A 16,086-nucleotide genomic window follows, 5' to 3' on the forward strand; every position below is an offset into this window, starting at 1 on the left:
TATTAGTACATTTGTCCCAAAGGTCTTGCTCTGTGGTTTACTGGAATACATCTGGCACAATTTGGTTAGCTTCAATTTCAAGTTCTTCTAGAGATCATTCCAAACAGCACTAGTATATTTTACTACCTCGGAAATGAAGTAAACACAATTTCGTACTTCCTAAATATTACATGATCTTGTCATGCGTTAAAGTTGTCTTTCTAAATGTGAATTTTCCCTTACTAAACTAAAACCGTAGGGTTTTCTTGGCTGTAATCTTTACAGAAGCAGATTGCCAGGGCTTTTCTCCAAGGAGCTGCTGTGTGGGTTTGAACCACCGGCTTTTAGGGTAGTAGTCAAGTGTAAACCATTTGGGCCACCTTGGGCTTATGGGGAAGAAAGGGATTATTTTGAATCTGAAACACATCCTTGAATTTAAAATAGATAAAACCACGATGCGACCTAGGTTTTTTTTCATTTGCTGTTTGTCCCAAAAGTTGAACCTCCACCTAAATTTTTATTAAGACTTTATCTTGTGTGTGTCTACATGCACAAACTCATTTTTATATTATTATCACATCTGTGACTTTCCCCAGTTTCATTAGGATATTGTTTATGGTAAGTTTTTACCACTATTGGAGTTTTAAAGGCAGATGCCTGTTAAACAGATGCTCAATTGATCTTATTAACACTGCTTTATAACCAGAGCTGAATTTTCCTTTTCAAAATGGCTTCAGTGTTGATCTCTATTAGAAGAAGATAGAGATTAATTCTAAGATGAGCAATGAGAACCCATGGAATTGATTCTCTCTTCTGTGAATCCACCTTTCTCCCACAGTTACTCATGGGGAAAATCACTTTAAATTCATTTTTGGGGTCCCATCTCTGGAGCCTTTTCCTCACATTCTCTCTGGCTTAAATTCCCCATCCTATCCCTTTACCGTAGCACTCACTATTTAACTTTGTCGAAAACAATTAAGTGCTCGGCTGCTAACCAAAAGGGTAGCGATTGGAACCCACCCAGTGACCGTGTGAGAGAAAGACCTGGCGATCTCCTTCCGTAAAGTTTACAGCCAAGAAAATCCTACAGGGCAGTTCTATTCTGTCACATGGGGTTGCTATAAGACAAAATCGACTCAATGGCACCTAACAACAACAACATGTAAAAGTTTGCTTAAGTCACTTTATATTCCCATTGTTTAGCACATAGGAGGCAATCAGTGAATATTTGTGTTGAGTGGGTGAGTGAGTGAATGAATAAATGAATGAATAAAGTTTTATCAAAAGACAGAGCAGTTAAGAGAAGTTCAAGGTCACTTAATACCAGACATATATGGGAAGTGCTGTGAGTGCAGGCACCATGTTATCAAGGTTGATATACGTGTGAGATCACACCCTTTGAGAAGCAGAGGGATGCCTAAGGGAGTATGGTATTTATTTTGGGCCTTAAGTAGGAGATCCTCTCTGGCTAGGTGAAGATTGACATAGAACAAATTCCTGAAGTAAGGGATAATAAAATTGCGAGGTCTAGGAAGAGAGAGAGAATGTCACATTTTGGTGACACATTTTGAAGGGTCTTAAATGTCTGACCAAGGAGTTAGTTTTGCAGGCAGTTGGAGAGCAAATGTAGGGTTTTGAGCCAAAGAATGATAAGATTGAAGGAGTGCTATGAGATTAATATGGCCATAGTGTGTAGCGTATCTTGGGATAATAAGAAGTTGAATGGGCAGAGAAATTTCCTAACATGCTATTTCCACATTCTAGGTTCAAAAAAGACATAAATTGGGGTGGGGCAAGTGAGTGGTAGAGGTGTTAAAGACATTTTTCTTACAAGTAGAAAGGCCATCTATATACACCAGGCTTAATGAAATTGTCACAGGAATTCATTTGCTTCTCTCTCATATGTTTTTAAAACTTGCCTGAAAAGCAAAATTGTGAGATTCTTCTTTTTCCCTTAGTGGGTTTAAACATGACCAAAGCAGCCAACTTTCAGCTTTAAAGCCAGTGTTGTTCTGAATTTTACCAAACCAATCACCACTCTTGAGCAAAGAACTAAAGAAACACTATCTTTCAAAATTAGCAAATGCTTTAAAACTCAACAATTAGGTAAAGATAGCCATATCCTCTTAATACCTACTCACATTTTAGAGGTAAATTTTGTGATGATTCACAATCCCCAAAGTAACACACCCAAGCCATGGTATTTTCAATCCCCTCATCTGCTTGCAAAAATTGGACAATGAGAACAGAAGATCAAAGAAGAATTGAAACATTTGAATTGTGGCATTGGTAAAGAATACTGAATATATCATGGACTGCCAGAGGAATGAACACATCTGTCTTGGAAGCAGTACAACCAGAATGCTCCCTAGAAGTAAAGATGGTGAGACTTCCTCTCACTTACTTTGGACATGTTATTAGGAGGGAACAGTTCCTGGAAAAGGACGTCAAGAAGAACAAAATAGGGGGTCACCAAAAAAGGAAGAATTTAAATGAGATGTATTGACACAGGGGTAACAACAGTGAGCTCAAACATAGCAATAATTGTGAGGATAGGGCAGAACCAGGCAACATCTTGTTCTGCTATGCATGGGGTTGCTATGAGTTGGAGCTGACTTGATGGCTCCTAACAACAACATAATATCATAGGAAGTTGCAGTGCCAAAGCAAAATGTTTCTCCCTGATTGCTAACGGTTCTTCCAGGAGTTGACATACAGGGAGTTGAAGCAAGTAGAAGGGCAATAGAGAGAGAATACTTTTAGAAAATGTCATCAAATAACCAGATAACCTGTAATCGTTTTTAAAAAATTACCAATGGTTATTTTTAAATAGTTATCAGGGATTTCTTTGAGAAAACAATTTCCAGTACATTCTAGAGTCAGTACAACCCAGCCCAAAACCAAACCCATTGCCATCAAGTCAATTTCAACTCACAGTAATCCTATAAGACAGGGTAGAACTGCTCCGTAGACTTTCCAAGGCTGTGAATCTTTACGGAAGCAGATTGCCACATTTTTCTCTCTCAGAGCAGCTGGTGGGTTCAAACCATTGACTTTGTACCGTGTCCCTCAGTACAGCCCAGCCCAGTACAATTCCAACTCAAGTCAGTACAATTCCATCACCTAAACCTTGAATTTACCAAGCTGAATGAAAATTTTATACGTACACATGTGCATTTGAGGAGCATATTGATAAGACTTGCATTAGCTTATCCAAGGCGCCATGACACCTTAAATGGTTAAGAAACACAGAGCTAGAATCATGATTCTCAAGAACCATTTTCTTTTCACCAGTCAGCAGTGAAATGAGCAAAATAAAAGTGATGTGGTATATTATTTTGTAAGTTAGATGACTGTACTTTATTCCTAATTTTTAATTGAAACAAAGATAATAGGATAGTACCAGGCAATCTTAGGATGGTCTCCAATTAAATAAGAGCTCCCTCACCCCCACACACATACTCATACATTGAGATCCACAGAGCTATGTGGGTTATACCATGATTATCAATCAGCATTTTTGTGTTCAGTTCCTTAAGAAAGTATTTAGACTGAAAGTATAGAACAATTTTCCCTAACAAAAGTTAAAATCAAAGCGTTGTTTGAATAATGCTCAATGAACTCTAAATCCAATTAATTAAGAAACCCTATTTTTTTTAGACAAAAACTGGTAGCATACTGGTTAAGTGGTACGGCTGCTAACCAAAAGGTTGGCGGTTCAAATCCACCAGGTGCTCCTTGGAAACTCTATGGGGCAGTTCTACTCTGTCCTATAGGGTCATTATGAGTCGGAATCGACTCAACGGCACTGGGTTTTGTTTTGTTTTTGTATTCTTTTAGGCAGGGCTTGCAAACCAAATGCTGAAGTAGCATAGGCTGTTCTTAACTATACAGGTTCTTGGTGATAGAACACAGGAACCTGCGTTCTTTTTTGTTGTTGTTGTTTTTTATTATTAAGCACTGGTTCTGGTTGTGAGATCAGTGTTTTCAGAGCATACTTTGCTCTTCACTGGATGGAAAGCTGACTATGGTGTCCCATGGAAGAAGAGAATAAACATCCAGGGTTGTGTGAGGTTTGAGAAGAACCCCCTAGTGGAAGGTAGACAACCCAGGTTCAAGGTCTGGTTCTACCATTCACTCCCCAAATCTTTGTTTCCTGGTGTGAAATTGGCAGGGGTGGCAAGGGTAGCTAGAATAGGTCAGGGGTTCCCAAGTAGAGCAAGTAACTGGTCCAGCCTCCCTGTCTAAAGGTCTTTTGGGAAACATGCTAAAATTGTTATTGTAGTTGTGTGTCATTGAGTTGAATCAGACTCATAATGACCCTATATGACGGAGTAGAACTGCCCCATAGAGCTTCCTAGGGTATAATCTTTATAGGAGTCGATTGCCAAGCCTTTTCTCCCATGGAGGTAATGGGTAGGTTTGAACCACCCATCTTTCAGTTAGTAGCTGAATGCTTAACCATTGTGCCACCAGGGCTCCTTATGCCAAAATGACTGGTTCCTTTACCCTGACTCAGTAAATATGGGATTGTGCCTGAGAATCTGCATCACCATTCTGCAGGCGATTCCCATTCTGAGGAACCATCCCAGAAGCATCCCCTTAATCGATGTTTTGCTGGCTGTACTGGGTCAATGATGAGTTATGAGTATGTCAGACTTAGGTAAGAACCACATAGAACTACATATCCTATTTCCCCAGTACACCATTACCATGGGTTTGTCTATTTTGGCAGAGGTGGGAAAGTTCATAGATTATGCTTGTTTTGCTAACATTCCATGCTTTTAGGAAAATTAAAGATCCTCTTCAGAATGAACTTTTATGAAATTAGACACATTCCCATTATCTTGGCTTTTCCATTGTTCTAGTTATGAAGGGGAGCCCTGGTAGCACAGTGGTTAAGAGCTTTGGCTGCTAACCAGAAGGTGGGCAGTTCAAATCCACCAGCCACTCCCTGGAAGCCCTGTGGAGCAGTTCTGCTCTGTCTGGTAGGCCACTATGAGTTGGAATTGACTCGACAGCAATGGGGTTTAGTTATGAAGGCATGAAGCAGTGGCAATCCAGTGGCAGAATTCTCACCTTCCATGCAGGAGACCTTGGTCCAATTCCCAGCCAATGTATCTCATGTGCAGCTACCACCCTCTGTTAGTGGAGGCTTGCACGTTGCTATGAGGCTGAACAGGTTTCAGCAGAACTGCCAGATTAAGACAAACTAAGACGAAAGGCCTGACGATCTTCCTCGGGCGGAAAGAAATCAGCCAGTGAAAACCCTATGGGTCTCCCCAGTTTGATCTGCAACCAATCATGGGCTTGGCACAGGACCTGGCAGCATTTCAGTTGTTCCTGGGGTCGTTAGGACTAGGGGGCGAACTAGACGGCAGCTAACAGCAGTTATCAAAGGGGTGATGGAAAGTGGGTCATTGGCGTTCATTACGACTGGTCCCCTCTCATTAGTAGTGGCAAAGGCTCTCCTTGAAGTGAAACTCAGATGTAAGTGTAAGTTCACCGAAGGCTCTGAGACCAAGAGACCACGCATTTGATCAAAATGGCATGTTTAAAAATCCTCCTTTCAAGACAGAATACAGATAAGACACCCATAGACTCAAGGCAAAGCTCTGTTTGATGCAGACACACTGGACAATACGTACATTGTTCATCTCTGGCCATCTCGACATAATTGTAGGCTTCTGCATGGAACCAATTTTCTGATTTTAGAGACTGAGATTATTCAAATTGCATGTCCTTAAGTATGATAATCAGTACAATCTGCCAGTGATGGCTTGTAGGAGACGGTCATACAGGAGGAAGGGATTGGGCCTTCGTGTGTCTTACGAACTCTAGTTTAGCCTTTTTTTCATTAAGTGGAGTCTTGCCCATCTAAGAATTAGCAAGTGTGACTAAGAACCATTGAGTTGCATGTCAAGGGAAATTTATAGTTTTTATTATGTAGTTTGCTGTTTCAAATGACACGTTTTGAAAAAGTAAACTGGGTTGATGCTCGAATAATTTATAGTCAGTTCATAGTCCCTTCTGAATATTTGTAATTCCACTTATATTCCAACGGGGCTTTTTCTACAGTGCCATTGTTACTGATCTGCATTTGGTTTGCAAAATTCCTCCCAGCATATTTGCTTTCCCTGTGACGGCGCATATAAAGTGAGTTACAGACTTTTGGTGATTTTTTGCATAAGTCTGATACATGAAAGCTTTTGCCTCAAGTTATCAGTTCAGAGAAAGTATATTTTAGTCTGAACTAGCCAAATACATTAATCAGTTCCCTTGTGTGGCGTATAGATCATTTTGGACATGCCAATCCTAATGCAGATAATGTCTCAAGGTCAGATTGATAGAGAAGAACCGTTGCTCGTCACAATATCTTTTTGTTTTATCTGTTCTCTGCAGAGACTGAAGCCTTGATTTCCAGATCCATGGAGAGGTGTTCCGTATCTCTTGACAGGTCCACGTACTGTCTGTATCTCTGAGTCAAACATTATCAAAGTATCAAGGAAATGTGGGAATACCCAAGCCGTAATAACATCACAGAGAGTCTGAAGACTCTGCGTGGCATTACCCAGAAACATTGAAACCTTCATTGGTAAACAGTAGCTTAAAGCAAAGAGGTGCATACATAGCTCCAACCTAGAATTTAGCAGCAGTTCATCATCGTTAAGTCATTGGGCTTTTTCCCTTTATGGTAGCTGTTTTCTTTTGGCCACAGCACATGTTCATTGCCACACTTGAGTTATTTCATTTTTTACTAATGAATTAATTAATTCTTTAATATTTATTGAACAGCTACTGGTTGCACGTACTGGGGTTAAACTTCCAAAGAGAAACTCCCAGTTCAATTAAGGACGTAGATATGTCAGCAAAATTTTTCTGACATTGGGACGTGGTGAATGGTGTAATGCAAGAGAAGAGCAAAATGCAAGAAAAATGCCTATGGAAAAACATAACATGAAATCCCAGGACAGTGAGGCATTCCTCACGAAATGGACAATGGTATAGATAAAGAAGACAGTATCGATCTTAGTGATTGTGATTTATTCATTTGTCATATATTTACTAAGCATCTACTGTGTGTTGGGCACTTTGATAAAGACGACTGGAACACAAGTTCTTGCCTTAAAGACTCACAGATTGAGAGGAAGTCAGATAAGTGAATGAAAGATCACAGCGTTGTGAAAGTGCTGCCTTAGAGAGCTGGAGGCTGTGTTATGGAGGCCAGGGAAAGGAACACTTGACAAGTAAATAAAGTGAAGCTCTTTGATTTGCAAAGACCCAGTCCACGAAAATGAGTTCTTATAAAAATGAGGATGCAAGGTATAGGCTCTATAATTCTCTATAATTACCCCTCCCTCCCTCCCTCCCTCTTCTCTTTCCTCTCCCACTCCTTCACTTCTCCCCTCCCCTCCTCCTCTCCTCCCCCCTTTCCCTCTCTTCCCTTCTTCTGGCCTTCCTTCCTTCCTTCCTTTTGTGTGTGTGTGTGTTAATTACCAGACCTACAGTCTATTTATTTTGACCTTTGAAAGTGCATAGGGAAATCTTTGAGGTAAAAAAGAGCTCTCTTTTTCTAAAATTATTCAGGTTGAAACTTAGCACTCAACATAGGGATCTCCAAGATGGTTATAGGAAAGAAATAGGATACAGAGCTCAACTTAGTGATGTCAAATCCAAAAATTAAATTAAAATCCTGTGAAATTTCCCATCATGGGTTTTATTGGCAGTGTTCAAGTCACGGCATACATGCCTTCTCTCCGTCTCTTAGTTGGAGTTAAATCCTACCGGAGGCTAGCTGCATGTTTGTTTTTATTTTTTAAATCCGGAATACTTTTTTTCATTTGACAGTGCAACATATTAAACTGCTTAAAATACTTTGTGAGTGAAATCACATGTCTGAAATGCAGTGTATGTTTCTAGAGCTCTGCAAGAGCATTGCTAGGGTTTAGTTCATCTCCTTTGTCTTACCTAGTTTCTGAACCCCAGAAATCTTTCTTTTTTCCTCTCTTTAGTCCTAGCAATTATTTTCGGCGTAAAGCAAATTTTTATGCATGGGCCGTTCTTTCATAATGGTAAGGTGAATTAGGTAGAAAAATTAAGGCAATTTTTCTCTGGTCTAAATGGCTTATAGGAGCCCTGATGGTGCAGTGGTTATGAGCTTGGCTGCTAACCAAAATGTTGGCAGTTTGAGTCCACCAGCTGCTCCTTGGAAACCCTATGGGGCAGTTCTCCTCTGTCCTATAGGGTCACTGTGAGTTGGAATCGACTCTTCAGTAGGCTTGGGGTTTTTGTTTTTGTTTTTTAAATGGCTAAAAAAAATCATAGCCCTCGAGGTACCAGGGTTTCCCTGCCCTCTGGTTTTGCATTCTCACAGTTCTCTATTTTCTTAAACACAGAATTATCTAACTTCTTTCCAACTTAATATCTTTTGACATCAAAACCATAGATATGTATTAACAGTCTTTACGTTCAAGTCTAAGCACTTCAAAGTATACATTTAAGCTCACAACAGAACGTGAGCTCACGAGGACAGAATTCTCCTTGTTGACTGTTATATACCTTGTCCCCAGAACAGTGCTTGGCACTTAAGGATGTGAAATGGATTACTTCAATGACTACGAGGGCAGCCATGTTTGCTGGAGGGTGGGAACCACACCTGTCTTATATGTCTTTGCACCCGGAGCCCCTAGAACAGTGTCTGCCTCTCATTTGCTAAGTGAGTCAGGTGGATTAAGGGCTTAGTTCTTGCCATTAAAAAGCTTATAGTCAGGCCCAGAAGATAGACAGGTGGTCTGGGATTATAAAATTAAGTCATATTTTATTTATCTACATAGTGATATAAACAATTGTCCAAGGAAAATAATGCCAGTACAGTTGCCATCAAGTCTATTCCAACTCATGGTGAACAGAGTAGAACTGTGTTCTGTAGGGTATTCAGTGGCTGATTTTTTAAGAAGTAGGGCCACCAGAACTTTTGTCTGAGGCACCTCAAGATGAACTTGAACTTCCAACCTTTTGGTTAGCAACCGAACACACTAACCATTTACACCACCCAGCGACTCCATTTAATGAATGACTTTTTGAGTGCCTCTGTGTTTCAGGCAGTATTTCAGGTGCTGGGAAGTCAATAGTGAATAAGACAGACGTAGCTCTTACCCTAATTAAACCTATAATCTATTGGGGAATGCAGCCAAAAGACAATACCTAAAGCAAATTTTAATTTTTGAAGGAAAAACAAAACACACATCTGTGAACAAGACAGATAATAGCAGGGAATGCCTACTCTCGAAAGGGTGAACTTCAAGGATGTCACCTTTAAGTTGAACCTGAAAGACAAGAAGGAACCAGCTCTATAAAGAATATTCCAGGCAGAGAGGAGACTGCAAGTATAAAGGCCCTGAGGCCCTAAGGCAGGATGAAATGCTGTCACTGAGAGAGTTGTCCTAAGTGAGGATGAAGAAGGGAGCAGATACTGAAGAGTTTTAATCAAGGAGGAGATGAGATACAATGACTTTTTAAGAAATCCAGTCTTGTACACGTTTGCAGAATGGACTGAAGTGCACAGGAGTGGAAGTAGCTAGAGATTTGTTTAATAGCTCATTAAAGGGATGATGGTGAACTTGAGTAAAATGGTAGCAGTGCAGAAGGGGAGGTATGGAATGTGTTGAAGTGGAATTAAAGGATTTGCTGTTGGAATAAAAGTAGAGGGGGGTTTAAGGGGAAAAATAGGAAAAGAAGGTTTCTTCTACGTTGCTGGGGTAAATCATGGGTAGATAGTGGTGTCATCTACTGAGGTAGAAGATGCTGTGTGGCAGGAGACAAGCATTGATCAATGATAAAAAAAAATGATCAATGATGGACAGGTACATTTGAGGTGCCTGCCACACAAACTCAGAGATCCCAGATAAATGGGAGTAGGGAAATGGATGTGTGAATGTGGAGCTCATAGGAAGAGTCTAAGTTAATGATATAAACACAAGAATCCCCAACATGTTGATGGTATAATGATGGAGAGCCAGCTGAGCAAGTTAAAATTCAAGTCTTCAGTCTAAAGAATACAAACATGGAACCTAGTGCAAATGATTTTCTTATCTGCCATTGTTTTATCCAGTCTTCCACTCTCAACCTTGTCTTTTACTTCCATTACTTGCCGTAGGACCCATTGCATTCACCAAGTTGAAGCCAAAAGCTTCCTGTGGAAAGGGAAACCAAAAACTTTTGAGTTAGGAGAGGCATAAAGCCCTGGAAGTTTGCAAGGTGACAACAGAGTTTCGCAGAATCTGGTCCTGAAGAAAGACTGAACAATAACAAGAAGGAAGGGTTGACCGGTGACTTCTTGAGCCTTTAACACTGAAACCTACCTGTTGCATCTGTCAGAAATTATTGCCTCCTCAGCATCCCCTTTCTCAGAACAATATGTAGTGGAGTCAGTAGGTAAACATGATCCAATTTATAGAAATGGTTTCTGCTACTCATTTCCTAGACTGTATCTAATGAACCATAAAAAGTGTGTGGAAGGAATCTCTCAGTCTATCCACAATCCAATATTTTGGTCATCCATCATTCTTCAGCTCAAAGATTTTTCCTTGACCTGTGGACCAGTCTTGCCTTCAGGTATTTTCTTCTCACATTCTGTTTTTACTTCCTGCCACTACAGAATTTCCAAAGGAGAAACAAGGGGGTCTCTTGCTTGTGAAGCATCTTATTAAAATATTTACCTTTCTATCACCTTCAACAAATATTTAATGAGCATCTTCTTTAAAAGCACAGCAGAGGGCATGAGAGGCAAGTGCAGATCATAGGGAGGTTTTTCCACCCAAGCTGGGCTGAGTCAGGTCAGTTGCTGTGCAGGAAATCACTTTGGCGTTTCTTGAAGCCCTTTGGTGCCCTCTGGTCCTCATGGCAGAATCTGTTTTGGCCACTGTTGGAAGGTGTAGGAAGCCACGGTAGGTTTGGGATTTCCTGTATATTTATCTTCAGCCTTCCCTTCATCCCCCATCTTTACCCTTCTTTCAGTTCCTCCTCTGTTTGCCTTTATTTTCTGTTCCACCTCTATAACAAGATCTCCTCACTTGCCTTTTTACTTCTCTATGTTGCTCTCTTCCTAAACTTGCTACCAGCTATTTTTATTGTTATTTCTATGCCAAGCATTGGAAATGCATTTCCTGCAAGTCCTGAAATGGTTTTCTCCTTCCTGTTCTCTCCCAGTTCTGAATGTCTTTGTACCCAACGGCTGCGTTGGTGTCTAATCTAGGATGCTATCTTGCTACCCTGAACTAAATTCAAAAGAACCAGGAATCTGACTTCAGAAGACCAATTGCAGGTATATCCAGCCTCTGCCAACGTTGTCTGCTGACTGCGGTGGCTGTACCAGTAACTGCATCTTTCAAGATGGAAAGGAGTCAGGTCTATACCCTGCTGCCCATTTCTCAGCTAATAGGACAGAGGGCAAAACCCAAAAAACCAAAGCCCTTCCCGTTGAGTTGATTCCGACTCATAGTGACACTATAGGACAGAGTAGAGCTATCCCATAGAGTTTCTAAGGCTGTAAATCCTTATGAAAGCAGACTGCTGCATCTTTCTCCCTTGGAGTGGCTGGTGGGTTCGAACCACTGACCTTTTAGTTCACAGCCGAGTGCTTAAACACTGCACCACTAGGGCTTCTGGGACAGAGGTGCAAGCCTGTAAAACACGAAAGTTGATTTCCAAATGAAAAGCAGTTGTGCTGAATCTCAGCATAGCTCGGTCCGCTCTCTGCCCTGTGCCTTATCTTAGCAAGTGCAAATGGGCACCCTTATTGAATTTTAGCTACTAATCAACTCCTGTGTTTCTTTACCTGAAAAATTAGTGATTCGAATAAACTCAGTTACTGTAGCTAGAAACTATAACCTCTGGAATGCAAGCAGCTGAACTGGAGTGCTCTGACACTGATGCCAAACAACACATTGTCTGACATTCTCAGGCTGAAGAATTCTCCTTGCTGGTTAGTTTTTGCTTCAGGCTATGAGCAGTCAGTTATCAGAATGCCTGACCATTTGGACATCTTTGAGACATTATCCTGAGAAGAAAAGAATCCTTTTTCTTTCTTTCTTTCTTTTCTTTTAGAGGAAGCTGAGCCAATAATCCAATGTGCTTTTACTCTCAGTTCTATTAGCATGACTTTTTGAAGTTATGTGCTTTTCTTTCGGTTTTATTGATTTGTTTTCACACACAGAAGAGCACTTGAAATGAAGTTTATGGAATAAAATGGCACCTAGTGCTTAGTCACACGTTACTGGAATATTTGAGTATAGCTAAATTTACAGCAATTGCGTTATGTGCTGTTAGCTTTTGGCGAGGGAGAAGGGCTGGGAGTTGTCCCAGAAAATGTTCTGCCTCATAGTCGGTCATTGACTCAAATAGCAAGTGTTCTGGAGTCATACTTCCATGACATCGGTGAGTCTCTGGACACTGTTTGAATGATGAAGAATGAGTTTTAAAGGAAGTACCTGGTCTCTCTATGATGCTGGGGCCAACGTTGGAGAAGTCCCTGGAGACACATAAGACTAGGCTCTGCCCACAAGGAACTTACCATCTAGTTGGGACATTCCATTGTGCTTCCAAGGCCATCGTTAAAAATGCAAACCATGACCACTCTACCTTCAAAATACATGTAGAACCAGGCCATACCTTATCATGTCCATTGCTGCCACGCCAGTCTAAGCCACCACCATCATTTCTCACCAAAATTATTGCAATAACCTCCCAAGTGATGTCTCTTTGATTCCACCCCTGTCCCCTTGAAGATATTCTCAACAGAGCAGTCAAGGTGACCCTGTTAAAAATTGAGTGATGTCATGTCAGTCTACTGCCCAAACCCCTAGAGGCTCCCCGTCTCACTCAGAGTAGAACCAGTGTCCGTGCAGTACCCACAAGACTATAGACACAGTAGAGCTGACACCCCTCATTGACTCTGCTTTCAACTTCTACCAGTTTTCCACTTGCACACTCAGCTCCCCTTGCTCTTCCTGGAGCACGCTAGGAATGCTCCCACCTCAGGGCCTGTGTACTTGCTGATACCTCTGCCTGGATCTCTTCCTCCCGGATTATCTATATAACTGACTCATTCCCTCACATTTTCAGCTCTTTACTCACAGTGTTTCCTTACTTCCCAAGCTGTTTTATTTAAAATTGGACATCTCCATACAAACACATACTCTTGCTTGCTTTATTTTTTTCTATATAGACATCACCATATGACACACTACCGTTTTGTTTATTTTCTGTCTCGTCCCCTATAGAAGGTTAAGTTCCATGAAGGCAGGATTTGTTTTTTAGGTTTTGTTTGCCATCTATCTAGTATCTGGAAAAGTGCTTAATATACAGTAGGTGGTCAGTACATATGCATCGGATAATTATTTTATTATTTCAAGCATAAGGTGGTAAGGCCCTAAATGACGTAGAGACAGTGGAAATAAGGATGTAAAAAGTGAATCTGAAGGAAGAATACACAGAAATCCCCATATCAGTTGCCTCTGGAGCACAAGAAGGAAGAAGTTGCAGATGGATCCTGGGGTGAGATGTGGGAAGGTTGGATATCTTGTCTGCCTTGGCTGCTGGCCTTCCATAGTAATGCCAGCAAGTCACCCCCAACATCCTCTTGTGTAAATTGCCCAACATCCTTGTTATGTACTGAATTGTGTGCCCCAGAAGATATGTTGCAGGTCTAACCCCTGGTACCTGTGAGTGTAATGTTGCTTGGAGACAGCCTTTGAAGATCGTCAGCTAAGTGAACATGAGGTCCTATGCAGTAGGGTAGGTCCTAATGCTTTCTGATTGGTATCCTTACAAAAGAGAACAGACACAGAAAGACACAGAGGGAAGATGACCACGTGAAGATGGAGGCAGAGATTGGAGCTGTCCTGCAGCTGCAAGCTAAAACACGCTTGGGGCTACTAGAAGCTAGGAGAGACAAGAAAGGATCTTCCCCTAGAGCCTTCAGAGAGAGATGGCCCCTGCCGACACCCTGATTTCACACTTTTAGCTTCCAGGACTATGAGACAATCAATTTCTGTTCTTATAAGCCATCTGGTTTGTGGCATTTTGTTACAGGAGTCCAGGAAACTAGTATAATGCTAGAGGCAACCTGACATCTAAAGTTTGAGCTACATACAGTTCTTATGAAGAAATGAGTGGGTAAAAACTCATCTCTGTTGCCTTCAAGAGCCAGATTGTTAAAGAGTTACAAGAAAATGGGGAAAGAGCACTACTTTTTATCATATTAATGTAACAAATTTTAAATTTTCCACTTCGGTCGCTTTACCAAGAATTTTGCTAGAAATGTCCATAATTTTTACATGTCCTCATGAGAAATACTATGTATATCTGTGGGGTAAAGGATCTAATTTTATCCTAAGTAAGGTGGCCTTTGTCCTTGGTTCCAAAGAAATAACTTGCGAAGTAATTGGAGTGCCTTGGCCAGGGATTCCAGCCACACCTGAGGATTTGTGCTAATGAGTGGAGGCTAGTCAGACCAGAAAAACTCACCTGGTACGCTGATGTCAACTAACCTTGGTGTTGTTATGTGCCATCAAGGCGATTCCGACTTGTAGTGACCTGATGTACAACAGAACAAAACAGTGCAGGGTCCTGTGCCATCCTCACGATCGTTGTTATAGTTAAGCGCATTGTTGCAGCCACAGTGTCAGTCCATCTCATTGAGAGTCTTCTTTTTTGCTGACCCTCTACTTTATCAAGCATGATGTCCTTCTCTGGGGACTGATACCTTCTGCTTGGCATATTGCTTCTAAGGAGCTTTCTGGTTGTACTTCTTCCAAGACAGATTTATTCATTCTTTTGGCAGTCCATGGTGTATTCAATATTCTTCTCCAACACCAGAATTCAAAGGCGTCAATTCTTCTTCGGTCTTCCTTATTCATTTTCCAGCTTTCACAGGCATAGGAGGCAATTAAACACACCGTAGCTTGGGTCAGGTGCACCTTAGTCTTCAAGGTGACTTCTTTGCTTTTCAACACTTTAAAGAGATCTTTTGCAGCAGATTTGCCCAATGCAATGCGTCTTTTGATTTCTTGACTGCTGCTTGACGAGTGTTGACTGTGGATCCAAGTAAAATGAAATCCTTGATAACTTCAGACTTTTCCCCGATTATCATGATGTTGCTTATTGATCCATTTGTGAAGATTTTTGTTTTCTTTATGTTGAGGTGTAATCCATACTGAAGGCTGTGGTCTTTGATCTTCATTAGTAAGTGCTTCAAGTCCTCTTCACCTTCAGTAAGCAAGGTTGTGTCGTCTGCATAATGCATGTTGTTAATGAGTCTTCCTCCAATCCTGATGCCCCATTCTTCTTCATATCGTCCAGTTTCTCGGATTATTTGCTCAGCATACAGATTGAATAGGTATGGTGAAATGATACAACCCTGATGCACACCTTTCCTGACTTTAAATCACACGGTATGGTCTTGCTCTGTTCGAATGACTGCCTCTTGATCTATGTGAAGGTTCCTCATGAGCACAACTAAGTGTTTTGGAATTCCCATTCTTTGCAGTGTTACCCATAATTTGTTAGGATCCACACAGTCAAATGCCTTAGCATAGTCAATAACACACAGGTAAACATCTTTCTGCTATTCTCTTCCTTCAGCCAGGATCCATCTGACATCAGTAATGAAATCCCTGGTTCCATGTCCTCTTTTGAATCCAGCTTGAATTTCTGGCAATTCCTTGTCAATATACTGCTGCAGCCACTTTTGAATGATCTTCAGCAAAATTTTAGTTCCTTGTGATATTAATAATATTGTTCGATAATTTTGGCATTCAGTGGGATCACCTTTCTTGGGAATCGGCATAAATATAGATCTCTTCCAGTCAATTGGCCAGATACCTGTCTTCCAAATTTCTTGACATAGATGAGTGAGCACTTCCAGTGGTTTATCCGTTGTTGAAACATCTCAGTTGTTATTGTGTCAATTCCTGAAGCCTCTTTTTTCGCCACTGACTTCAGTATAGCTTGGACTTCTTCCTTCAGCACCATCAGTTCCTGATCATATGCAACCTCCTGAAATGGTTGAATGTCGATCTTTTTTTTTCTTTTTTTTTTTTTAGGATA

The 16,086-nt window shown here is 41.0% G+C and overlaps 1 protein-coding gene across 1 annotated transcript in view; it reads left to right on the plus strand.

Annotated features, from left to right (window-relative positions):
• The window catches only part of FBXL7 (F-box and leucine rich repeat protein 7), a 515,561-nt gene that overhangs the window by 248,556 nt on the left and 250,919 nt on the right, over positions 1-16,086 (plus strand). The gene's annotated exons all lie outside the window — the stretch shown is intronic.

The sequence above is a fragment of the Loxodonta africana genome, chromosome 2, assembly GCF_030014295.1.
Source record: "Loxodonta africana isolate mLoxAfr1 chromosome 2, mLoxAfr1.hap2, whole genome shotgun sequence".
NCBI classification, from domain to species: domain Eukaryota; kingdom Metazoa; phylum Chordata; class Mammalia; order Proboscidea; family Elephantidae; genus Loxodonta; species Loxodonta africana.